General features: G+C 44.3%; 1 protein-coding gene across 1 annotated transcript in view; it reads right to left on the bottom strand.

Moving 5' to 3' along the window:
- Positions 1–26,909, bottom strand: part of LOC147727228 (annexin A1-like) — a 173,328-nt gene that overhangs the window by 44,248 nt on the left and 102,171 nt on the right. The window lies entirely within an intron of this gene.

Raw genomic sequence — 26,909 nt, 5'->3', positions numbered from 1 at the left:
ATGTAGGTGGTGTGTTGGATTACCAGTGGGGTGGTGATGACGATGCCTGATCACCGTTCATGAGCATCGAAAGGAGGACTCACAATGTAGTACCCCTTCTCACTCCTGTTCCATAGGAATGCTCTGAGGGATTGCTTCAGTCTTACGTTCTCTTCGTTAACACCTGTAGAATAAAATGTGAGGGTGAACTGCCCCCAAACTCCATTAAAAAGTCAGCAGAAACCCAGAGTTGCTTGATAAATCTCTGTTTTCTGTTTTCTTTGCGTTGCACCTTTGTGACTGTCTCTCTCTTTTGCAGGGACATCTTAAGAAATTTGGGGGCCCTGGGCTCAACGTATATTGGGGGCCCCTGTTCGGAGCAGCTTTGAATTCATGATCCAATTTCAGCTCTTTCATGCCCTCTTTGGCCAGGTCACTGTTAGTGCACATGCACACTCGTCCAAATTCTAAATGTCTTTACATCTAATATTCAGAAATAGTGACCCGCGTTTTCCACATTGAAACACAGCTCACTAATATTACTGAAAATAACCTATGTGACCCTCTCCCATTTCTCATATGTCAGGCCCCGTTTTGATCTGAATCTTCTTTCATACACGTTGCATGAAACAAACACAAAATCTCTCTGCAAAATGCCTATAATAGACTCGCACATCACTGACATAAAAAATAAATGAAAGAAAAACGGTATTTGAAACATCCTGTTTAAGAAGTATTCAAGGTCATGTGGGCAAGAATGTGCAAAGCAAGCTGATTCTATCAGGGGCCCCCTGAATGGGTGGGGCCCTGGGCCAGAGTCCACTTTGCCCATCCCTTAAAGCGTCTCTGTCTTTCTGCCCTCACTGTGCTGCAGTCCATTGTGAGACCGCAACCCTCCCACAACATTTCACTTTTTCCTTCAGAACCACCACTCTAGCAGAAATAGACATGATTGGTGTGTTGGGAGAAGAGGCATACATTTAGAAGGCCACCCAGCTGACGTAAAAGCAGTGACTATGAATAAAGCGTTGTTTAAATTAAAGCAAGGCAAAGTTATCATAGGCTGAGCTTGGATAGAAATATAGGGGATCATAATTGATCCCTTCTTCATGGACTGAAGAATCAGAATAGTCTAAAAAGGGTTCAAGGGACAAATGGAAGATCTATGGATGCCATTGTGCCACAATTAAACATGACAAATAGGTAGGGAGAGGTGTGGTGCAGCAGCCGGGGTGCCTGACTCTGGAGCAGAGGGCTCAAAGTTCGATTCGAGTCATTGAAATAGCGCAACAAGGACAGAAATATATAGGGCCCAGAATGCCTCAGATCAACACCTGAAGCAAAGATATACAGAAAGATGCTATGTTAATTATAGATGAACTGGGCGAAGAGGCGAGGGGGAGTGATGGCAACAGTGCACAAACCTTGATCTAGGAGATTGATTCTGGTGACTACTTCTTTTCTCTCTGAGACCCCTTGGATTCATCGGGAGACAGAATTAAGCTAAACCATAGGCCCGGATCCAAGGGGGTGTCCCAGCGTAGTGGACATAGCGAATCAAGCAGCTGGCACAGTGAAGATCAAGATCAGGGGACAGATACATCGGAAACTGCCCCTCAGATAGTGTGTAAGAAGCTGGGACATAGTTAAGATGCTATACAGGAAGGGGGTTGTGATGCTCTGACATGGGACTACTCATTTTCGGCCGGAATAAGGGTAGACGTAGGGAGTGTAACCCAACACCCGACGGAAAAAGCAGGGGGGAACCTTAAGAGATTTCTCTGACTATGATCTACAAAACTATCATGGCTCATAGAGAAGAAACAATCTTAGATAGTAGCCGTGCACTGCACTTAGGTTTATCTTATGATTTGAGGCGTAGGTCGTGCTCCTATGTATACCCCCCGCTCAGGAGTATGTGAACTAACTGAGGATTGCGCTGGCACTATACAGTGCAAGTGTCACATAGGGCACAGACTGATGTGTGCTGAATTTATCAGCAAAGTTATGAACAATAAAGTTTTCAACAAAGGCTGTTTTCTTGTTCAACACTCTTCGGTATTTTATTCATACTTATTGAGGTTGTTACTTGCAAGTTTCATAGATTTTTTCAATCTGAAGATATATATATTCAACAGTTTGTGTTTTATATCCAACTTATTTTTCAAAAGAATACATTCCATATATTCCAATGCATTTCGGCCGCTTGGCCTTCATCGGGGAAATCTGTGGAACAAAGATTGTATCTATCACTGAACGGTACGTGTAATTACATGCAAAGTGTAAAAACAAACAAAACGACAATAGTTTGACTGAAACCTAATACAGTGTATACAGTGTAACTAACACAATTTCTACGAGCGTGTTTATAATACCTGGCTCTGGTAATGTTGGTTACATTAAACCCCTGAGTGTTACGCGCTAAACTGTTACTACATTTCTAGAGTATGCATGTTAAAACATAGTTTCTAATCCAAAACATACTACCAATGCCATGAGGGGTTTTACGTTAACATGCCTGAAATTGACGCGTTTCCCGAAGGATTCATCTGAGTGTTTACTTAGCAGCGCTCGCGTAGTCGGCTGTAAGGGCTCTAAATCACTTTCAGGGTGAATACTTTACGCACGGTCTAAGTTCTTACCGGGAATGCACTGTTGTCTGGATTTCAAACCGCGCTGGGGGCGACTGCTCTCATCGCGGTAAAAGTCGGCGTGTGACGTATGTGGGTTGGGCTTTGTTTATAACGATGCGCGCGCATTAGTTAAAGGGCCAGGCTATGAAATGTTCTGTTGGGCAAATGTTCAGTGTATTCGTAGTGTGCGAATGAATCACTGTAAATATTGCGGTGGTATCTTAGTTAAACAGTAAAAAGTGCAGCACCATAATAATACCAGATATATATCTAGTTAACACAGATTACAAATAGCAACTAAATTCTGTCCGTTCATTGATTCCTTATGGACGTAGAGTCTGTAAACGGAATATCCAATAATTTTCACGTTTTAACAAGGCTTTTCTATTATCTGTTTCTCCATTCTTTTCCACAACTTCCAATATACATGCTTTGATTTGGTTAATTTGGTGGTTGTGTTCAATGAAATGAGTGGCGACAGCTGATTTTAACACTTTTGTTCTTATATTACTTTTGTGTTCGGTTAACCTGGTTTTGAATTTACGCTCTGTCTGTCCAACATAGGCTTTGCCACATGGGCATTTCATCATGTATATAATGTTTTTAGTATCACATGGGGCCATTAACCTGTAACTTAATCTTGTTTCCCCTCATGGGGTGGGTGATGGTGTTACCTTCCATAACGTTATTACAATTGCTACAGTTTTTGCATGGGATGGTTCCTTTGAATGTTGTTCGGAGTTTCATGGCCGTAGGTTTTTTGATAATTTCTCCTATGTTTTGGCTCTAGAGAATGCAAACAATGGTTCATCACTGAATATATTGTTCAAATCAGGTTCGGTTTGTAACATTCGCCAGTGTTTTTTGATGATTTTCTTGAATTGGGGGCTGACTGTGGAGTATTTACTTATGCATGTAATTCTGTCAGTCTTTTTGCTTTTTTGTGAAGAAAGTAGAGTTTTTCTATCTTTTGATGTAGCTCTTTCTAGAGCTCCTTGTAGTACCTCGTTAGGATATCCTCTTTTTTTGAATTTATTTAACATGATTTGTGCTTGCGTCTTTGATTCTTCAGGGTCTGAGACAATTCTTTTCACCCGGAGGAGTTGTGAATACAGGAGGTGTTGTTTGAGAGGGGTGGGGTGGAAGCTCTGGTAGGCAAGTAGATTGTTGCGATCAGTGGTCTTAGTGTGGAGGGTAGTTTCAAATTTATCACCTATTTTCCTGATTGTTACATCAAGGTAATTGATTTGACTGTCATGAACTACGTAGGTGAATTGTATCCTTTGATCAATGAGATTGAGTTGTTGGATGTTGGTAATCAAGCGTTCTCTGGTGTCTTTCCACAAAATGAAGATGTCGTCAATATATCGTAAATATAGACGTAGCCCTGGTTGCCATTGTTCATTTTGTAAGATATGGTTGTTCTCATATTGATGCATAAAGATATTCGCGTACGATGGGGCTGCCAGATTTCCCATGGCAGTTCCCGACTTTTGTAAATACCACTTGTCCTCCCATTTAAAATAACTATGCATCAAAGTGAAGTTGAGTAGTTCCAAAAGAAATACTTTCATATTTTCTTCATATTCCATTTGAAGAAGTGCTTCTTCTACAGCCTCTAACCCCAATAGGTGGGATATAGAGGTATACAGCGCTTGAACGTCGATGGTAACATGAGTATTTCTTCATTAGGTTCAAGTTTTATGTTGTCTAGTTTGGTCAAAAAATCTGTAGTGTCTTTGATGAAAGAGTTCATGGTGATGACATAAGGTTGGAGATATTTGTCAATCAGTTTACCCACTGGTTCTTGGATGCTACCACAGGTGGATACTATGGGGCGACAAGGAGGTTGACGAGGGTCCTTGTGGATTTTTGGTGTTAAATAAAATGTTGGTGTTTTGGGGTGATCCGTGGTGAGATATTTCTTCATTCGGTCATCTACACATCCTTTCATGATGCCTTCTGATATTATGGTTTGGAGTACCGCCTGTATTTCCTTGGTGGGGTTAGTATTGAGTTCCATGTACGTGTTCTCATCTTGTAAATGCACTAAGGCTTGTGAGTTGTAGTAGTCCTTGTTCATGATGACCAGAGCGCCACCCTTGTCCGCTCTCTGACAAATGCTTCTAGGGTTGTCCGCTATATTTTTGAGGATAGCGTGTTCTTTTTGAGTAAGATTCTTGGTTTTGGTTTCTCTTCGATAATTGATTTTGCTTAAATCCTGTTTGACTAGTTGCTCGAACAGATCCAGGGTCTTATGGCTGATGGAAGCCATGTAGGTACTTGTAGTAGTGAGACCTTTCAAAGAGTCTTCCTTGTTTTCCTGATTATCCTGTTGTTCTCTGATGATGTTAGAAAAGAAGTGTCGAAGTCTAAGTTTTCTCATTAGTTTGAATAAGCTAATGTTGACCTCTAGGTGATTAGTGTGAGCAGTAGGTACAAATGATGTCCCCTTTTGAAGAATTTTAATCTGTAACTTGGTGAGGTTAACGTCTGAGATATTGATTACCAAATTATCTATCTGTTCTTCTTTTTGTCTTTCTTGGTCGTTGCATTCCGGGTTTGTGTGGGGTCTTTCTCCTTCACTTGTTCTAGATTTTCTTCTGGACCTCCTGGGTCGTCTCCTTCGTTGGGGCTTACTCCTAAAAAAGGCTGAGCAGATGTGCTGGCGATGACTGTGGATGTTGGTCTCGGGGGTCTTTTTCTCGATGCGTCTGATGTGCCATCTGTATCTGAGGAAGATGTGTCCGTCTGTTGTTTATATGGGCGATTTTGTCTTTTTTTTGCATATACTTCAGCCCAATTGTACACTTCGCCCAATTTATAATCGATGGTGTCTCGACGATATTTACGTAATTTTCTTTCATTGACTTCTTCCGAATGTTTTGTCAATTGGGTCTTGATGTCCTCCAATATTTTGTTCAATTCTTCAGGTGTCATCATTTTGCCTAGATCTTCTTTCACGAAAGTTATGTCTTTCTCTAATTCTTCAAGTATTTGGGACAATTCTTCAATAATCAACAGGATAAGGTCTAAAGAACAATTATTAAGGATTGCGTACCATTTATCAGTGAATTTTTTGGAATTTTTGCACAAAGATGGTTTTAATAATATTCTCAGTCCCCTTGGGATTCTAGACGCTTTGTGGTATCTAATCATAGTGCTGGCATGTAGCCGTTGGTTGATGATTTTGCGTGACAGATACAAAAGTTGTTTCACTTGTTGATCTTTGGATTTAGTTGTGGTGTATTCAAGAGTTTCTTCATGGGTAAGTGAATATATTTTAGAAGATTCTTCACTGGAGCATGCAAATGTGTCTGCTTTGGTTTCCGTAAGTCTGGTGATCTCATCATATTGCATGTTTCTTGGTTGCATGCTACAGCTGCAGAGCAGGACTTGGATACAACAATCTTAGATAGTAGCCGTGCACTGCACTTAGGTTTATCTTAGGATTTGAGGCGTAGGTCATGCTCCTATGTATACCCCCGCTCAGGAGTATGTGAACTAACTGAGGATTAAGCTGGCACCATACAGTGCAAGTGTCACATAGGGCACAGACTGATGTGTGCTGAATTCATCAGCAAAGTTATGAACAATAAAGTTTTCAACAAAGGCTGCTTTCTTCTTCAATACTCTTCGGTATTTTATTCATACTTCTTGAGGTTGTTACTTGCAAGTTTCATAGTTTAGTGATAGATACAATCTTTGTTCCACAGATTTCCCCGATGAAGGCCAAGCGGCCGAAATGCATTGGAATATATGGAATGTATTCTTTTGAAAAATAAGTTGGATATAAAACACAAATTGTTGAATATATATATCTTCAGATTGAAAAAATCTATGAAACTTGCAAGTAACAACCTCAATAAGTATGAATAAAATACCGAAGAGTGTTGAACAAGAAAACAGCCTTTGTTGAAAACTTTATTGTTCATAACTTTGCTGATAAATTCAGCACACATCAGTCTGTGCCCTATGTGACACTTGCACTGTATAGTGCCAGCGCAATCCTCATAGAGAAGAAACTCACATACACCATAGAAATCAATTTTCCAGTTGGTGGGGGCCCGACAAGAAATTCATAAGAGACTTTGCGACGTTGAGACCCGCCTAAAACTACTGGAAAGGGAAGCGAGTGTAGACCCAGGAAAGAAGGGGGACCTACAAGCAGGGAATATAGAACATGCAGAACTGTTAGAAACATTAAGGATCATTGCCCATAAAGAGTATTTACGCCGTCAACAAGCCGAAGCTGATAGGTCAGGCGCTTTGCTGGCTCGCATGGTACGCGATAGGCAGGACCCCCGGTAATTACACAGATTCGTGATCAGTTAGGCACATCATAGTTACACAGTCTGAGATTAATAAGGCGTTCCATAATCATCTGCCAGAGTTATATGCTCACTTCCCCGCAGAGGACCCAGGGCGGATTTGGGAATTCTTACATGATCTGCCCTTCCCAACCCTGTCACGAGATATACAAGATGAGGTGGACGGTCCCATTACACAACAGGAAATCCGAGCGGCGATCCGGGCCCTTAATCGTAATAGGACTCCGGGCATGGACGGGCTCCCAGTGGAGTTTTACTAGACATACTCCGAAACCCTGGTGCCCATTCTTGAAAAGATATATAAGACGTCATATGAGGAGGGTCACCTACCTGCCTCAACGATGCAGGCTCTGGTTACGTCTATACCAAAACCAGGTAGAGATGCGCTCGAACTGACTAATTATAGGCCTCTTTCATTGCTCTCCACAGAGTACAAGATACTCAGTAAAGCCATTGCTCTGAGGGTACAACTCCACCTCACCGCCCTGATACACCCAGACCAGTGTGGTTTCCTCCCCGGTAGTAGTACGTCCCAGAACACGCGGAGACTCCAGGCACTTATGACTGCCACACCGCGGAAACTCCCCCAAGCTGGCTGTATTACGCTGGACCTCAGACAGGCGTTCAACTCATTATCATGGATGTTCATGTTTAAGGTACTGCGGCGCTTTGGTTTTCCGGATTCTTTGTTAAAAAGGGTGCGGCTATTATACATAGATCCCTCGGCCCGAGCGCGTACCGGTCGGTACATTTCAGATAGCTACCCAGTATACAGAGGCACCCGGCAGGGTTGCCCCCGTCACCCATTTTATTTGTTTTAACACTGGAACCCTTGGCCATAGCCCTCCGGGCCTGGGAAAAACGTATGGGTATTTCTATTGGTGGGGCACACAACATGATATCAATATACGCAGATGATATCTTATTGTATCTCCGGGACCTAGAAGAAGATCATTCGGCAATAGCAGACATTTTTCTTAGCTTTGAGAATGATTCCGGCCTAGACATTAACCCCGGAAAGTCTATTGGCTTTTACTTCAGGGAATTACCATGCCCTCCACTAGTTCATTTCGGGGAGTACCGGATTCCGGTGGCCCAGACCACTTTTAAGTATCTGGTCATCCAGGTATATAGAAAGCCCGAAGACCAGATTGAGGGTAATGTTCGGAGGGCCATCACTAACCTCCGCAGCAGTGTGGGGTTCTGGATGTCCTTGCCCCTGTCCGTTATGGTTAGGATCGCCGTCTTAAAGATGGTCCTGCTTTCCCGCATGTTATACTACTTTGTTAACTTGCCAGTCATCCTTCCACAACAGATATTTGATACCCTAAATACGATTTTGATCACTCTTGTTTGGGGGTCCGGGCGGAGATGTATTGGCCTCCGAAAGCTTCAACTTGACACCAGATTAGGAGGCCTTGGAGTACCGGACCTACGCGCCTATTATTATGCCAGCCAGCTTCAGTGGCTGGCGCGATGGGTGGCGGGCAGGAACCTGCACGAGATTAATTATTCAGTGGATCAATTGGCACGTGGCAAATTACACTCCCTGTTGTTGCCTAAGGCCCGGATTCCCCCAGATTGCCATCCTCTCTTGCGCATGGCTCTGATGTGCTGGAGGAAGGCACTGGAATATACTTCCGCGACTACGCCCTTTGCAGAGAACGTTCCTCTGGTAGGCATTCCAACTCCGCAGGGACGACTGAACCAACGTAGGCTACTGCCCTGGATGGAAGCTGGGGTGGAGGATGTAGGGGCTTTTTTGGGGATGACATTTTACTAGCTCACGAATCCTTTCTGCAAACCACAGGGGCTCCCCAACGGTTATACCTACTACATGCCACTGTGTCACACTACACAAGATGTACATGGGCCCCACAGCGGATCAAACCTAAGCAACATAAACTGGTGCATTTACTCTATTATATGGGAGCGGGTGGCCACTTGGTGCGGTGGCTTTATACTGGGATTAGGGAACATGCAGCCACATCCCTCACCACACTTCAAAACACATGGACACATGACACAGGGGAGGCTCTCTCAGATAAGGCATGGAAGGTTGTCCTCGAGCACCCCAGAAAGGTGTCTAGGAACGTTACATTTAAGTTTATTCAGGTTATGGTGTTGCATAGGGCATACCTTACCTCACAAAGACTACATCGAATGTTCTCGGATTCCCCCCACCATTGTCCTCGTTGTAGGGCGGATGAGGCTGGCCTCCTTCATATGCTCTGGGCGTGCCCGCGCTTACACGGTTATTGGAGAGAAATTTGCCATATCCTACATGCTGCACTGCCGATGCCAGAGGAGGCGCTGTATTGTTTGGTGGGACACTATAAACGTCCTAAACTCCATAAGGTTCAATTGAAATTCTTAGACCTGGCTCTATTATTGGCAATTAGAGCTTTAACAATGTGATGGAAGTCCCCCAGATCACCTGGAGTAGCTAGGTGGCAAGGTGACCTGTTGAGGTGGGGCAGGGCGGAAGGGACGGCCTTACGCCGGGAGGAGGAGAAGGGATGGCCGAAGTATCCAATTGCACAAGACTGGGAACTTATCTTGTTAGATTTGGAAGAGATGGAACTGGGGCTATCTTAGGTTGATGGGTTGTAAGTCGGAGACTTATTTGTGAGTGTCGGAGAGAGTAGTGTGTGGGCACAGGATCACATAAATACGATGGTGGTCCCTGAAGTGTTTTTACGCAACATTTAAAGTTAGCCCGTTATCCACGACACGAAGTGTTGTCTGTTGATATTGGTGTGCAAGGAGACGTACAGGTTGAGGGGTGGGGAGTGGAGGGGGGAAGGACGGGTTATGGGCTTATTCTCTTACACGATTTGCAAAATATGGTTTTTGTATAATAATGTGTTGCATAATAATGACTTTGTATTTGAGGTTTTCTTGCACGCTTTGTACCAAGAATATAGATTCCTTTTCCTTTTCCTGATTATTTCAGACAATGTAAGCATGAAGCTGATACTGTGTAAGCCGGTTTGGGAATAGTAGGGGCGAAACGTTAAAAAGACTATTTTGTAAATGATGACAATGCCAAGATGTATGTCCTTTTGCAGTCGCAAATAAAAAGTTTAATTAAAAAAAAAGATTAATTTTAGACACTGCTTGGATATTCTGCATCCATTACATACACCATATGTTCCTAACAAGTAGTGATAGCTATTCTCTAGATGCCAACTCTTGCTGTTCCAGTTCTGAGCAAAGGATGGGTTTGTGATCCCCAGGGCTTCAGATTTTCTTCTATTATGCCTATTCTTTCTTCTGTCCATTATCTTTATAACTCCTTTCTCTCTCCTTTCCTCTTTCCCAATCTGGCTTAAACTGGCCCATGAGAGCGTATTTATAGATACACCTTATTGGTGTAATAGGCTATTGCATTGCAATGCTCTCTCTTGTTGGTGCCTATTTAGAACATCATAATTTTCTAACATTTTGACCTCTATTGAATACTTTATGGTGCTTACCTTGCTCACAATGCAGTTATGTGCGCTCACAATGAACGTATGCGTGCTAACATTACCGAAATTAAAAGGGGGTTAAGGCCTGAAATAATAAAGACTAGGCGAGATTACAAAACTCTCCTAGTGAAAGCCAAAAGAGAATGGGAGGAAGAACAATGGGCAATGATTGCCAAAGCCCTAGAGAAGGGTGACCCAAAAAGTTTTTGGAAACTCATAGCCATTAACCCCTCCAACTCTTATCTCCTAGATCCAGCGATCAATCCTGACATCTGGGTCTCACACTTCAGAAACCTTTACCGCAGCAAAATAACACTGTAGTGACCCCTTGACTTGAAGTGTTTAACAGCCCTCAAACCCTAAGTACGATCCGCCCAACTTCTATTTCAGTTAAAAACTATACTCTTACATTTACTTTACCTGAAACACTCAAAGCAATAGAACAAACAGAACAATGGAAGGCCCCAGGGATGGACAGCATTCTGGGAGATCTTTTCCTCTCTAAACCATAGGCCCCTATTTGAATGTCTTATTGAACAGCATAAAAAAAGGGAATATGATTCCACCCTAATGGCAAGGCACTGTTATTATACCAATTTTTTAAAAAGGGGACAAAACCATTTCCTTTTATTAAATGCCCATAAGCTTACTTGACAATTCACAAAAAGTACTTTGCAGACAAGTCTTATTCAAATTAAATGACTGGTTACTACTGAATAATATTTTGGAAGAGTCACAGGCAGGCTTTAGACTAAAGGTCAGCACATTGGACCAGGTCCTCTGCTTCAAGGTGATAACCTGGAAATATCTCACATTGTTGCGTGACCATCCATACGTCACTTTTATTGATTTAGGAGCGGCATTTGATCTGGTCTCGAGAAACACACTTTGGGAGGTACTAGCTGGGTATGGCATTCCCTTTGATCTATTGAGAATACCCAGTCTCCAACACGATAACACATATGCGAGGGTCAGACAGGACTCTACAGGGGACATAAGATAAGTTAGAGATCTTGATGGGGGTCAGACAGGGGTGTGTTCTTGCATCAACACTGTTTAGCTAATTCATCAATGGCGCTTTGAAGAGATTGATGGAATGCAATTATGACGCCCGAGAGTGGCGGGAAAATCAATTCCTATATTAATGTTTGCTGATGATACCGTGCTGATCTACTGAACCCCTATGGACCTTCAATCTGCATTATACGCTTTTGTTACTTTTTGCAGTGAGAGGGGCCTTGAGCTACACTCGTCAAAATCAAAAATTATGATGATCAATCCACACAAAGGGTGCACAGGCAGTGTGACTGTCGAGGGGCTCCCATTAGAGCTAGTTCACCATTTTGATTATTTCGGGGTGAGGCTAAGTGACACCCAAGCATGGAAACCTCAAATAGAAAAAAGTAAAACCACCCTTCACCAGAAAGCCTTTGTCGTATGAGACGGTATAAAGCAGCATCTAGAGGAGCTGTCTCTCCGGTCATTACTGTATATAAATCTATAGCCTATAGATTGTGTGTGAAAGATCTTTTGGTTCTTGATAGAAACCTGAGAACACCATGGTTGAAACACATTAAAGAATTAACACACAGAATAGGAATGAGTAACTCCTCAGGCACATGCACGCCGGGAGCTTTTAGAAGCATTCTTTTTTAAAACTATTGTGATTCTGACTGAATAATCATTGTTTCTGTGTGTAACATTAGCCTACCTTAAACAGCCCAGAGCGCTCCTAGCGCCGGCTGCAACGACGAGGGAAACGCCATTCCGGCGAGATCTTGGCCCACGCCCACTTTGCAGGCCACGCCCCTTACATCAGCCTCAATATGTGTTGGCACCGGAAGCGCAGCGGACGAGCGCAGCGGGAGCGCCGTTTGCGCGCCGAAGGCGCGCCTAAGGCAAGACCGTCTGCGCCCGTCATCGCCAGACCATCGCCTCTCGCCAGTCCCCCTGGTCTAACCAGACCCCACCAGTTCATTCGGTATGATCGCAAGGAACTCCTTGCCCTGAACTCTAACCAAAAATGCTCTGATGCCACTGGCATCCTGGGACACTCGCCACTCCATTGTGATCGATGCCATTTCTCCACAAGCATACCCGCTCGATTATGGGGTAATTGTACCACAACTACTACCCCGCTCCTGACGATACTACAGCTCAACGTCAGATCCCTCTCTAAACACCACCTCGAGGTAAATTCACTCCTACAGGAGGAAAACCCTGACGTCCTGTTTTTGTGCGAAACATGGCTACGAGATGGCATAACTACCATCCCTAACCTGACGCTCCCAGCCGAGTTTCACCTGGTCACCATAAACCGTGAAACCCGGGGCGGCGGCATCGCAGTTATCTATAAAAAGCACCTCACCTGCACTTTTATCAAAGAACCTCTCCCAGACTGTGAATGCGCTCAATTTAAAATCAGCATCAGTGTTCAATCTACGCTATCCGGCCTTTACATATATCGCCCACCTGGCCAGGCCTCAAGGTTCATTGATGCCCTCCTTGAAACTTCCACGGCGCTTATTACCAAATCCGCCAATTTCACCATACTAGGTGATCTTAATCTGCATTTTGACTTAACTAATGACCATACAATTTCTAACCTTCTTGCAGATCTTTCGGCATTACAACTTAACTCTCTAGTCCATGCTCCTACCCACATAGCAGGCCATACCCTAGATCCGATCTTCACTAACATCCAAGAGGCAGTCACGGAGACCCCCTCCCCAATGGGATGGACGGACCACTACCTCATTAAACTTATGGTTCCTGCACCACATCGGCAGTATAAAACTGAATCCAACCAACGCCTTAGAAGACCTTGGCACAAGCTCTCCACTCCAGCTTTACATAAAACCTTAGGTAACTTCCACTGCGATACTAATCAGGAGATAGAAGCGACCTATACCTCCTTCACTACCTGGATTACCAATGGCCTCGACACTCTCATCCCAGTTAAATTGACTAAAGGACGCAATACGCCCTCTAATCCATGGTATGATGATACCCTCAAAGCGCTTCGTAAGGATTGTAAAAAAGCCGAGCGCCAATGGAGAAAAAACTTTGACAACCAGGATAAAGCAAACTATTTATCCAAACTCAAAAGCTACCATAAAGCCATCAGATCCTCCCGCGCTTCTTTTTATGCTAACAAAATTAGCTCCAACCCAAACCCATCTAAAGTAATTTTTAGGCTAGTCAAAGAACTTCAAAACCCTAGGGCGCCATCTCCAAAAATCTCATCCAACGAACAATGTGAGCAACTTGCCACATACTTCGTTGAAAAAGTTCAAAAAATATATGTAACCTTTCTGCAGAACCCTCTTCACCCCAGAGAGCCTACAACCACAGTCCCCACCCGTATCCCTCTCACCCAAATTCCCGCCATCACTGCCGCTGAACTGACCAAACTATGCAGGAAGGTGAAGTCTGGGTCCCCAGCTGATCCGATGAGCCCCTCTCACTTCCTGGACTCATTGGATCTTTTTCTACCTCCCATGATGGATATCCTTAATCTCTCCTTTACCTCTGGATCTGTACCTATCGCTTGGAAACAAGCGTGGGTATCACCAATAATTAAGAAACCCTCCCTTGACCCTTCCAAACCGGAAAACTACCGACCAATATCCCTTCTGCCCTGGATATCCAAGATAGCAGAGGCCCATGTCAACGGCATTCTCTCGAAACATGTGAACCGTCACGGAATTCTGGATCCATCCCAAAATGGCTTTTGAGCGGGCCACAGTACTGAGTCCGCCTAACTGGCCTCCACCGAACATCTCCGGACGATCCTAGATTCCGGGCAAAGTGCTGCGCTGATTCTCTTAGATCTCAGCGCAGCCTTTGACACGGTATCCCATGACATCCTTCTGGAGCGTCTGGAGATGGCCGGTGTAACTGGCCTCGCTCTTTCATGGTTCCAATCCTTTTTTAAGGACAGATCTTTCAAAGTGTCAGCCCCCCCATTTCTTTCTAAATCTCACCCCATAGCCCAAGGAGTCCCCCAGGGTTCAGCGTTGAGTCCCTCCCTCTTTAACTTATATGTCCAGCCGCTTGCGGATGTGGCCAAGGAGTGGGGACTCACGCTGGTCTCATACGCCGACGACACCCAGTTGGTCGTCACCCTCTCGGAAAGCCCGTCCACCGCGGCATCCAAGTTTAGAGAGGGCATGGCATCAGTGGCACAATGGATGACGGACAACTACCTCCAACTTAATGCCGGGAAAACCGAGGTGCTCCTCCTTGGCCGTAACACCTGCCTATGGAACGAGCACTGGTGGCCGTCATCCCTTGGCACCACTCCATCCCCTAAAAACTGTGTAAAAAATCTGGGAGTCTGGATGGATGCCAATCTCAGCTTCCAGTCACATACTAAAAAGGTGGCAGCCACCTGCATAGGGCTCCTAAGGAACCTCCGGCCTATACTTGGACTCTTTGACTCTAAAGCTCGCCAGCTTATTATCCAGGCAACCATCTTGTCCCGCCTGGACTATGCCAACGTTCTTCTACTGGGAGCAAACAAAGCGGAAATAGCTAGGTTCCAGCGTATCCAGAATACGGCGGCCAGATCACTGGTCGGTCTCCCACGCAGATGCTCAGCCAGAGCTACCATCCGTAAACTACACTGGCTGCCCGTGGAGCACAGAGTGAAATTCAAAGCTCTTATCACGATCTTTAAGATCGTCAAGCAGGGAAACCCCCCCCTGCTGCGAAATCTGGCCCGACCATACGTCCCCGGCCGCGACCTTCGCTCCTCTAACCAACTCCTCCTGACAGTCCCCAGAATCAGACTCAGCCGCACTGGTGGCCGCTCCTTTAGCGTCCTGGGGCCCAAGCTATGGAACGGTCTCCCCCTAAGTATTCGTTCCATAGATTGTCTCCCGGCCTTTCGCAAAGCCATCAAGACCCACCTCTTCCCCGTTCTCTAGGGCCCTCATCCTCCCCTCCCCATTCTGTAAGAGTTAGTTTGTCTCTTAGCGCCGGGACACCCCATTGCTGGGGTAGCTATTGCGCTTTACCAAACCTAGAAATTAGAAATTAGAAATGGACTGCCCTGGATACAATAGTAAAAGGAGATGGCCTAAAAATAAGCCAGTTTTACTGGGAGGCAGTAATACACCAAACGTGGGAAATGCACCCGACCAACTCTCTCACTGGAAAATTCCTGTACCATAAATGTGCACCCAGGCTTGAACCGTATCTGAATAGAATGCACCCATATCACCTACATATCACCTACAATGTCTGCACGTACAATATAGGTTTGGGGCTCCGCCCTTGAGATCGCACATTTTCAAATGGGCTAATACCACTTGCCAGGCCGATTGTTGTCCAAATTGTCAGAGTTTAGTGGAAACGGAGTCCCACTCATGCTATTCTGCCCCTCATACAGGAAGGTCTGGAAAAAATGTCTGGTGGCTCTATGTAACCACATGGGTGTGAGACACTACTGGGAAGCAAGACACTCTTTAAAAGTGATACAAGTCAACCCGTAGCCTTCGCGGTCTCTAGGTATTTATATATCACATGGGCATTAGGAAAAAAGGCTATCTGAAAATCTGAATCCCGATAGAGATTCGCTTTATCGCCCCTTCTTTAAATCTAGTGTTTATGAATTGTTGCACTTATTTATTCTGACAAGCTTATCCTTTTGTACTGTCCCCTTAATTGATTTTTTGCACATTTTCCTCCTTGTAACCATTTGAACATTATATGATTGTTGGACTACTTTCCACAAAAATATACAATTGGCAGTCTTGTCTGGTCCATAACCAGTTATCAGGACTTACGTCATGTTTTTAGCACTTTTATCTTGAGGCAATGTTTTTAATCGCGTTCATTGTAATCCATCTGCATTTTGATGTTTTATTTTTTTATATTGCATCGTTTTTAAAGAATCTGAAATGAATCTCGTTGTATTAATCCTAAGTGTTTTATGGGCTGTGCCCGAAATAAACGATTACTTACTTACTTACTCAATCACTAACATACTATCACTGAATATAAAGGGGCTAAATCATCCTGTTAAAAGGAAAAGGTAGTTGATTACTGCCACGGAGTAAAGGAGGATATCATCTTATTACAATAGACAATACCTGATTTACTAGATTCCTCAAATTTCAAATACTCTTGGATCAGTGACTGTTTTAGCAATCTTGCACATCAGAACATTTAGATATATGTATTGTCACACATATATCTAATACATCTAATATCACTGCTACCTTCAATCAGAAAAACATGTTAGGCAGATAGATAATCATCCTAGCTGAAGACTCAGGGGCTCATTACGATGCCGGGCGGACATGAGTCCACCCACCATTGTTGCAGTGTGTGGGACCATTGCAATTACAATGCGCCCGCCAGTCTGGCGAGGCGCATGGTTCGGCTGGCTGCAGCACTGTCCGCAATGTTAAAATGTGATGCTGTGCATTTCTCTGCACTACGTGGCAGGCACCACGCGGTCCTTGCCACGCAGTGCAGGGAAAACCCTGCAGTGCGGCAACACCTCCCCCTGACACATGGGGGGCCCACAACCGGCCCCCAAACCCAATTTCCACCAGCCTTTCCATGGTGGCATTGCCGCCATAGAAAGGCCATTTTTTACCAACAGCCTAATGTGGTGGACGGTGCCTGCTAGGCACTGCCACCATTTTAGGCACCGTCTACCAGGCACACAAAAACGATTGCCTTTGGTGGTGAAGTGGTGGACGGACTTTGTGCCCGCTGTGGTACAAACCACCATCCTATTAGATGGTGGGTAAATTGCTGTGTGATAGCGGAACCAACGCCACTGCAGGGTCAGTGGTGGTGGTCCTTCCGCCATCCTAATAGCCCCTAAGTACTATATTATTGATGTTTATGCACCAAACAATGATGAAACTGACTTCAGGTCTTCCCTAAATACAGCTATCCCAGACCTACCAAAACATAACAGTGTAACAATGGGTGGGGATTTAAATCTTCCAGAACTCTTGACCCTCTAACACATGTCATTTCCAAAAGAGCTAATACCCAACTTTTGAATCTTCGTAAAAACACATAATTTATTAGCGATTTAGAGGATCCACAGCCCCACTGGTAGTGATTAAACATTTTATCCACAACCTCACATTTCCTACTCTAGAATTGATTACCTTTTAGTAGAAACCGATTCCACCAACAATCCTCATCTCCTGAAATTTAACAAATTGTGATCTCAGACCATGAACGTGTTTCCCTGGATTTTAACCTTGGTGGGTCTATACCCTCAAGCAGACAATGGAGAATGAATAATTTTGTTATAGATAACAAAGAAATTAATCAATCCATTCAGAATGACATTATCCACTACTTAAATGAAAGCAACATAGATGAGCCTTTTCCAAAAATCTCAACACACTGGAAAAATTATCCAGCACATGAAAAGTGACAATACAAAACCGGGGAAGGTAATTGAAATTAACAAGGACTACCCCATGGACACAATGCTTCACAGAAACGGTACCGGTTGGAAAGCATTCCGAACGACTCTGTGTCGGAACCGTTTCCAACCGAATCAGATTTGAGTAGTCCGACCGACCAATTACAATGTTTCCGAACAACGCTCGGTCGACCTTTCATTGACTTTAATAGGAGCCTGTGTTCTGACCGACAACAAAGGCACCCATTTCAAAACGGGGTGGATTGTGGAAAACCTTGCACCCTGTGGTGGGCATCCATTGTGCCTGCCACACTATGTATGGTTGGAAAGATGGGATCCATGGGTACCCCCACAGGCCCAACCAATGGACTCTGGGTGAAGGGGAGCCTTCTACGGGTACCTGAAGTCAGTTTCCAACATCTGATCTTTGTCAAACAAACCCAGTTAGAAAGGCTGTCCAAATGGAAACACAGTCCGTAGAGCTGTACAAGTTGGCTGTGATCAACACAGTTTCTCCAAATGCCGATCAGAACTGACTTGGAAGGACGGAACGGTTACGTACTATCGTAATCAGTCAATTGGAAATGTTTCAGAGTCGGTCAGGAACGCTGGTTCTGACACAGATTCAGTCAAACCAAATGCTGTCCGCAGCCTTTCCGACTGACATCATAACGAGGCCCTAAACCCTTCTCTCCTTCCTCATTTAATTTATGCAGATATTGGGTCCATTCTTCTTTCCGATCACGCTCCAGTTTTGATCAACCTAGATATCCCCTCTGTATCCCCCAAGTCACGTAGATGGCTCTTTAATAATTAATTACTCAAGGAACATCAATTCCTGGAACATTTTAAGGAGTTCTTACTAGAGTTCTTACTAAGGAACGCCTCTCCGTATATTCCTTTTTCCGCTATATAGGACGCCTTTAAGGTTACGGCCTGAGGTTTTATTATTGACTATGTTGGGCCTAAAAAGAAGCAATGTAGTAACAATTCTGCTTCTCTATTAGCCTCTATTAGGTGTCTAGAACATACCCACTTCACATCCAATAATGAGGATAACTTAAAACAACTATTTCAAGCTTAGCTGTTCTTTAATAAAAAATCGACTGAGGAGGCTTCTGGCACCTTACTTAAGATGAACTATAAATTCTATGGTGGTCGTAACAAAGCTGGCAAGCTACTAGCAAAGTATTTAAAGGTTAAACCCCAACGTTCTAAGGTTGTCAAAATTACAGACACTAGTGGTGTGGATCATTTCAAAGATGGCGAAATATTACGATGTTTTAAGGATTTTTACATGACGCTATATACTCCAGAGTCCGCCCCTTCTGAAATGGCGTTGGATTTTTTCTTTGAATCACTCCCCCCGCATTCTTCTGAGCTTCCCAATTGTTCAATATTAGAAGAGGACTTCCCTCTCTCTGAAATCAAGTCCGCCCTAGCCTTACTTCCAAAGGACAAATCTCCTGGTCCAGACGGATTCACTGCCAAATTTTATCCCTGTTTTTCCCAATTTTTGCTTCCTCACCTTTAATTGTTATTCCAATACTTTTTGTCTTCTAAGGAAGCTCCCAGATCCTTTCTTGAAGCCATGATCTGTCTCATTCCTAAGGAAGGCAAAGACCCTTCTTCTTGTGCTAATTATCGCCCTACTTCTTTAATTAATTTAGACTGTAAGATTTTCGCTAAGGTCCTCGCCCTTCGTATCAATAAGGTAATTCCTGATTTAATTGGCTATGACCAAACAGATTTTGTCAAAGGAAGAACGATTGCGGATAATTCCAGAACCTTTTTGAACATCATACATCTTGCTTCCAAAAGCTCTACCCCGTTGGCAGCTATTGCCTTGGATGCAGAGAAAGCTTTTGTCCGTGTTCACTGACTCTTTATGATGCATGCCTTTAAGTGGCATGGATTTGGTCCCACTATTCTATCACTTATTAGTTTGCTGTATTCCTCTCCCACTACTGCGGTTTTTGTTAATGGCTTTAAGTTTCAATATTTTACTCTCCAACGAGGTACGCGTCAAGGTTGCCCTTTGTCGGGAGCGTGGCTTAACCGGCTGCAAGATGGACGCACTATAAATGGGCTCTGCCGGCCAAGCCAAACATTTGCAAGAATCCTGCAGACAACTGCTCTAAATCTGCAGAGTATTCTGCTTTTCTGACGCATCTCGTCCTGGGGCGTCACTCTGTGCAGCTTATGGCCCCAAGCGACACGTGGGGGCCAAGATCTACCGCCAGATCAATGTGCTGGGCTCAGGACCTGCGGTTGGCGTCGCCTGGCCCTCTTACCTTGCTGTTGATTCAGCCCCTTTTGCTTGTGGGTCAACCGGAGGACTGCGGGGGACCCTGGACTGCAGTGCCTGGCCAGTGCTGCCGCCGCTAGGGTCATTCGTGGTAGGATTGGGGTTCCATGTGCTGCACCGCCTGGGCCTTCCCGTGGCGTGGGCACCATTTCCTTCAAACTCTGGCGCCCGTTGCGGCGGCCCTTTGTGCCCGGTCGGGTGACCGGGGCAGCATGCTCCCTGCCGTGCTTGACTCCACACTGGCGCTTCCTCCCGGCTCCCCCCGCAGGGCTGCTTAGATCGCCTGGTGCCCTCGATCCTCCTTGTGGCCTACTCCAGCCTGCTTTCCAACATACCGTCACACAGCCCCGGCCCCCTCGTGGCCGCATCGGCTCCTGCTCTATTGGTGCTGTCTGGCCCTGGGCCCAACTCACCGCAACCACGGCCTGTGGATCCTTGCCCTGCGGCCCGCCTTGTGGTTGCTCTGACATCATAGCTTGCCATGCACCGGCTGGCGCATCCTCCTGCATGGGACCCTCAGCCCCTGGATTGCTGGCCTAGTCCTTGGAGTTCTATTGCACACTCCCCATCTGCAGCGGTTTCTGGCACCTCTAGACATCTGGCCCTGTTCCCCCACGGTGCTTATTATCCCTGCAAGGGCTTCTGCAATGGAGCCAGGGGTGCACGCACTGCACAACGAGGCCTCCTGCTTCCTACTTCTGCTGGATATCCCTCACCATTCCTTAGCCACCTGGCCTGTGACATTGGTCCCATGGTGGGGGCTCCCTGCCCCCTTTGGCACCCCGCGACATTGCCCCCACAACTGTGCCATCAGACCACGCTGGCCGCACCCGGAGTACTATACCTGTGGTCTGCTGCATTTGGCACTGCCTAGCACTTGCACTCCCACCGCACCTCGGGTTGCTTCGCACTGCCCCTACTGCAGCCTTCAACTGGGCCCCCTGCACTCTCTGGGCATTTGCTATATTCTATTGCTTGGAGTGACGCAACCTCCTTGGGACTCAGCTGCGGCTGCGGTGTCTGCCCTCGCCATTCCACCATTCTGCCAGCCTGTTGTGCACATCCTGCATCAAGTCCTGCCATCTTCTCGTTGCTCCTGCGGCCCTCAGTGATTATCTGCTCCTGTCCACCTGTATAGGGGGTGCTTCTTGAGACCTCATCATCACCCTTGCAGTTGGCCTAGCTGCTGTTTGTCTGTGGCTCACCTGTTGCAGTTTATGTCACCTTCTCCTTTGGCTGTTACCTCCCCCTTGCTCTCTGGCCATCGGAGAACTGACCCTAAGCAGCCCAAGATCGCCTTCGACCAGCGTCGCCCGACGCGTCAGGATGGAGCAAGCTCGGATGATGGTGACTCCGCTGCCATCATGGAGGCACCCCGCACGTGAAGATGATCTAAAGGCAATTATGTTGGATCAGTCAAGGACCGAGTTGACTCTCATGATGCTCGCCTTCTGCATGTTGAATCCAGGGTCTCTAATGCTGAGGATGCCGCCACTCAAGATCACCAAAAACTGTTACAGATGGACAAATGTTGCACCAACCTTATTCTTACACCATTTTTAGGAGCATCACTTGCATGAGATTGTGTGAGAACCAAAATTTAAGATAGAAACAGAGGAGTAAAAGAATGGATGAAGCAAGGAAAATGTAGTTTATGAGGAATTAGTGACCGCCATTTCAGCATCTTTCACAGTGCGTTTGGTTGGGGCGTGATGACGCCCCATTCTATAAAGCTTCACTTGCATTGCCACGTACTGTTTTTCTCTCCTATCGACTTGTTTATCACCCTTCTTCCTGACATAGCACTATGAAAGACACTGTCCTTTGGACCTGGAATGCCTAGGGGCTTAACGACCACCGTAAGGTATGACTGGTCCACGCCTACCTCATTCGTGATAGCAGGGAGAACATTTGTTTCCTGCAGGAAACCCATCCCATGCCCACCACGTCCTCTAGGCTTCTCTCTCGATACTGGGATGAAATTCACTCCTCTTACTACTCTAATTGCTCTTGGGGTGTCCATCCTGTTACGTAAGGGGCTCCCTTGGCAGACTTCACAGGTGGTTGTCGACTCTGGGGGACGCTTCTTACTTCTTCGCGGTACCCTTCACGTCCAGCCCCTGATACTTGCTGTCCTGTATGGGCCCAACTGTGATGACCTTGATTTCTTCACACAAGTCTGGAACAACATTTCTGCTCTCAGCCCTGCGAGGCCTCCGCTGAGATCAATACAGTTGAGAGCCTGCTCTGGGCTTGGGAGGGGCTCTAGAAAGTCTCAGGTTCGGACATGCTCTCTGCGGCTGTGATGCCCATCGCTCAACACCCTGCTTTACCTTCTCTTCAATCTTCAGAGATGGTGAAGCATGCCACTTATCTTGGGCTTTCCACTGTGTCCGATCTCTACCCTGAGAACACATTCTATACACTTGCTGTTGACTCTGGCCCTACGGACACTTTGCTTTATTATCAGCTCTGGCGGTCTGTAAGAAGCTTCATGCCTCATTCCCCATACCTCCTCCCTCGATGGCAGCACTCAATCTTCTCTACACAACGCCCTCCCCAAAGAAATTGGACACCAAAATCTAAGCTTTCATGCTGGTGGCTTCTTCCACCTACACTGACAGGGTGCGCGTAGCGTGGGAGGAGGACCTAGGTATCTAAATTTCCCAGGCTGATTGGCTCTATTGCTGTGCACAGATTAAACACCTCTCCCCTAATTATGGTCTGCGCCTTATCCACTTTAAGTATCTACACAGGTTCTACTGGACCCCTGCACAACTGTACAAGATGGGACTCATTGCCAATGACAGATGTGTGAGCTGCTCTGTGCCTGCGGCTCACTTCTCCCACCTCAGCTAGCTACGTCCCAAGGTCTCCACTTAATGGCGTGAGGTCTGCACTGTAATTTCTGAGATCACCGCCTCTCCGGTCCAACCTGCTCCTCTGCTTTGCCTCTTAGGCTTTGTCAAATTCTGTCCAGATGCCTCCCGTAGACGGATTGCTATGCTACTCGTCCTCACAGTGCTCCGGTTCTCCATGTGTTGGGGTCGCAGGCCAGAGACGAAGGTGGCCCTTTGGCTGGAGGATGCTTCCCGTTGCCGGTCTCTCCTGTGCATATTCTGGGACCTAATGCCTGCCAGATCCCACCCACCTGATATTTGGGGACTGCTTATCTCCTAACTCCTGAGTCAAGCTTTCCAGCACCTGGCAACCTCTCCCGCACTCTCTGCCGGCGCTCCGCCCATGGCAGCCACCAGTGAAGGTCAATGAGTCTCCTCCTCATTGCTCCCTCTTTCCCCCTGACTCTCAGTGTCTCCCCTTTTCACACATGGTGCCTTTTATGATGATTCCTCCTCATTGTTTTGGTGTTCCCCTGATTTATTTCATTGATATTGTTTTTTGTGGTACATGTATGTGGTAGCCTTCACTCTTTTATGTCATATCACAGTGCATATTATTTTGTCATGGTGTACACATGCAATTTTGCTCTGTCTAATCCTCAATAAAGTTTTTTTTTTTTTAAGTTTGCCCCTTGTCTCCTTTACTTTTTATTCAGTCCCTTGAGCCTTTTCGTCATTCTCTCTGGAATTCTCCTACCTTCGCGGTTTTACTCATAAGTCTATTGAAATAAAGTTTACTGCTTACGCCGATGATATTCTGTTATGTATATCTGAGCCTTCTACATCTTTGCCCACTTTTGTTGATCTTCCGTCTTCATATGCTGCCATCTCTGGATATAAGTTACATTTTTCTAAGTCTTAGATTCTTCCGCTCAATAAATATTGTCTTAGAAGTATGTTTGAAGGCATAGACTTCAAATCGAATACTAATTGCATTACGTGTCTAGGGATAAAATACGCTGCTTCAATTGCTAAAACTGTTCAATTGAACCTGGATGAGGATTTATCTAAAATGTCTGCCATGGTGGACAAATGGTCCCCTTTAATTCAGTCCAGGTGGATACCTCCAAGATGATGATGCTTCCAGTAGTTAATTTTTACCTTTCTATGTTACCAATACGGCTTCCTCTAAAAGAAATTACGAATCTTAATAGTATATTGAGTAAATTCCTCTGGAACAATCGTAAAGCTTGTATCTCTCTTTCTCTTCTCTCCGCTCCTAAAGATATAGGTTGGATTAACTTTCCCAACCTTCGCCAATATCATTCCTTTATTCTACTGCAACAAGCCTTGCTCTATTTTTCTTCATTAGACAATCCTCCCTTATCAGTATGGCATAAATTAGAGGAATCAATTATTCATCCATTTCCCTTCTCTTCGCTAGATAACCTTGCTTATCCTCCTCGTTCTTTTAAATCTCCTACTATTTCATATCTCATATCTACTCTTTACCCAATTCTTAGCAAATGACGTTCTCCTCTTCAGTTATTTTTAGACTCCTCTATTTGGCATAATACATCCATTAAAATTTCAAGCCGTACTCTTTTCTGGAAAGATTGGATTATAAAAGGTGTTATACAGGTTAAACACTTATTACATAAGAAGCAGCTTTCATCTTTCCAGGATTTTCAGTCTAGATACAACTTACCCTTTTCATCTCTTTCTAAGTTTGATTCTTTGAGACTGATTGTAACTAAGCAGCTCTCTCTTCTCTCTGAAAATTCTTTTTCTCTGCCTTATTCCTCTGTTCAACCGTAACCTTCTTCCCCTTCTGTGCGGGCTTCTCACATTTACAAATACCTCTTTCTCTCTTTATCTACTTGTCCCAAAAGCAAGATTGAACATTTATGGGAAACCGATTTGCAACACACTTTCTATATACGCACTTGGGACTCTATTTGGGCTCGGATACACCACACTTCAGGTAATGCTAGCACTACTCAACCACTTTAAATATTTTTATCAGATACTATTTTTAACTTCATAAGCTGTTTCTAAATGTAGTCCTGCTCTATCCTTTAACTGTTGGTCTTGTAAAAATACTCCTGGTACATATCTTCATCCCCTTTTTTTTGCCCTAATATTTTAATTTTTTGGATGAAAGTATGCAAGACGATTGCCTCTATTTGTTCAACAACTTTCCCTTTTGATATCTCTTCTGTATTTTTAGGTAGTTCCTGCTTACGCTGATTGGGTGCTCGAAAACTAGGCTCATTTATAGATTTATCTATTGGCATTGCCTTTCAGGTTATAACCTCAAATTGGGAAGATGCCTCCAAAGTCTCCTTCCCTGCCTGGTGGAATCTTTTATGTCATCATCACAGGCTAGATAGAGCTTTTATAACAAACTCTCAGCAGCTTATGCGTAAAAAGGCCTTTTGGTCTCCTCAGACTAATTATATTTCTTCCTCCGCACTACATGCCAAGGACAGTAACTTTGTTATTCCACCGCCATGATTGCTTTGTTCACCCCTCTATATAATGTGCTTACTAAAGGGTTGTTTATTGATAATTGTGTTTTTTGTATTATAATGTCATTGGAAAGCTTTACCAGTTTAAAGCATGTGACTGCTGATATATGTTTCTTTTTTATCTTCTTTCACTCTTTTATTTTCTTTTTTCTTTTTTCTTTTCTCTTCTCTCTCTTCCTTTTCCCCTCGTCTCTTTCTTCCTTCTTTCTTGTCCCTACTTCTTCTGTCTTTCAAACTCAAAAAGTAAAAAACAAAAATGCTAGTTTTGTTATGGTACTCTATGACTTTGTTTTCCTCTAATATGAGTTTTATTCTTGCAATGTATGACGTATTACATTTTTCACAATTGTTTTTTTAATTTGAATTCTCTGTTACCCTTGGGATTAGTATCCATTCTCTTTATTATATTTCTGTACTATTTTTTCCATATCTATTTTAATAAAGCATTTTAAACAAAAACAAAAAATGAGGCATTCAGACATGGATCATTAATATTAGCAATTTTTCTCACTATTTTGGCTATCGGGCTTTAGTTTCTATATGGTCGTTTGATGGGCATGATTAGCTGCCCTGGTCCTAATTTGTTGTCAAACTATTAAGGTGTGCATTGTTGGGTCAATGTGTTATGGTATATTATAGATATACTTTTGCTTATGACTCTTCTCTGAAAATGAAGGAGTTTTATATACCTAGCATTACAAATGTTGACTGTGACGTTATAATATTCTCCCCATCTCTTATTTAGTTAAGTATCTTTTGATCTTGTTCCCACATACAAATGGAAAAAGGGGGATGTATCATTTTACCACAGAAAACGAGGCTTAGTTTGTTAGATTCCTCAAAATCCAAATACTCTTGGATCTGAAACTGTAATAACTATCCTGCTCATCGAAACAAAAATTGTGTTGTCATCTGTTTGTTCTAGCTGCCACACCATCACTGAGCATATACATTGTGTAGACCTCCCAGAGTTCTGTCTCTCTCTTTTTCTGCTTTCTCTATCTTTAGTTTTTAAACCCCCCTCCTCTTTGTTTCCAATGTTATGGAACAAATATATTGTGCTGCAAATAATAATTTTTGGTTATTGAATGTAAAATTCATCTTGATATTCACACCATTGATATAGACTCCCTGCAGTTTTGATGGCCTTACAATGATGCCTCACCTAATTGTCATAAAGATCATATGACATATATGTTGGCTATTGTCTATTTTCATGTCTCAATTGTAACTAGGTCTGTGTCCTGTTCTCAGTATGCACCATAATACTTTCTATCCATATTGCAACTCAATAAAAACATTTGAAATTATAAAAGCTGCTTTACTGCCAAGTAGTAGAAGTGCAAATTCTGACATCTGATTGTCAGACGCTCCACTTTTTTACTACCTTGTAATTGGTGGCACATGTG

Source organism: Lissotriton vulgaris, chromosome 3_1, assembly GCF_964263255.1.
Source record: "Lissotriton vulgaris chromosome 3_1, aLisVul1.2, whole genome shotgun sequence".
NCBI lineage: Eukaryota > Metazoa > Chordata > Amphibia > Caudata > Salamandridae > Lissotriton > Lissotriton vulgaris.
Note: the sequence above shows the minus strand (reverse complement) of the source record. Positions and strands in the feature narration are given on the sequence as shown.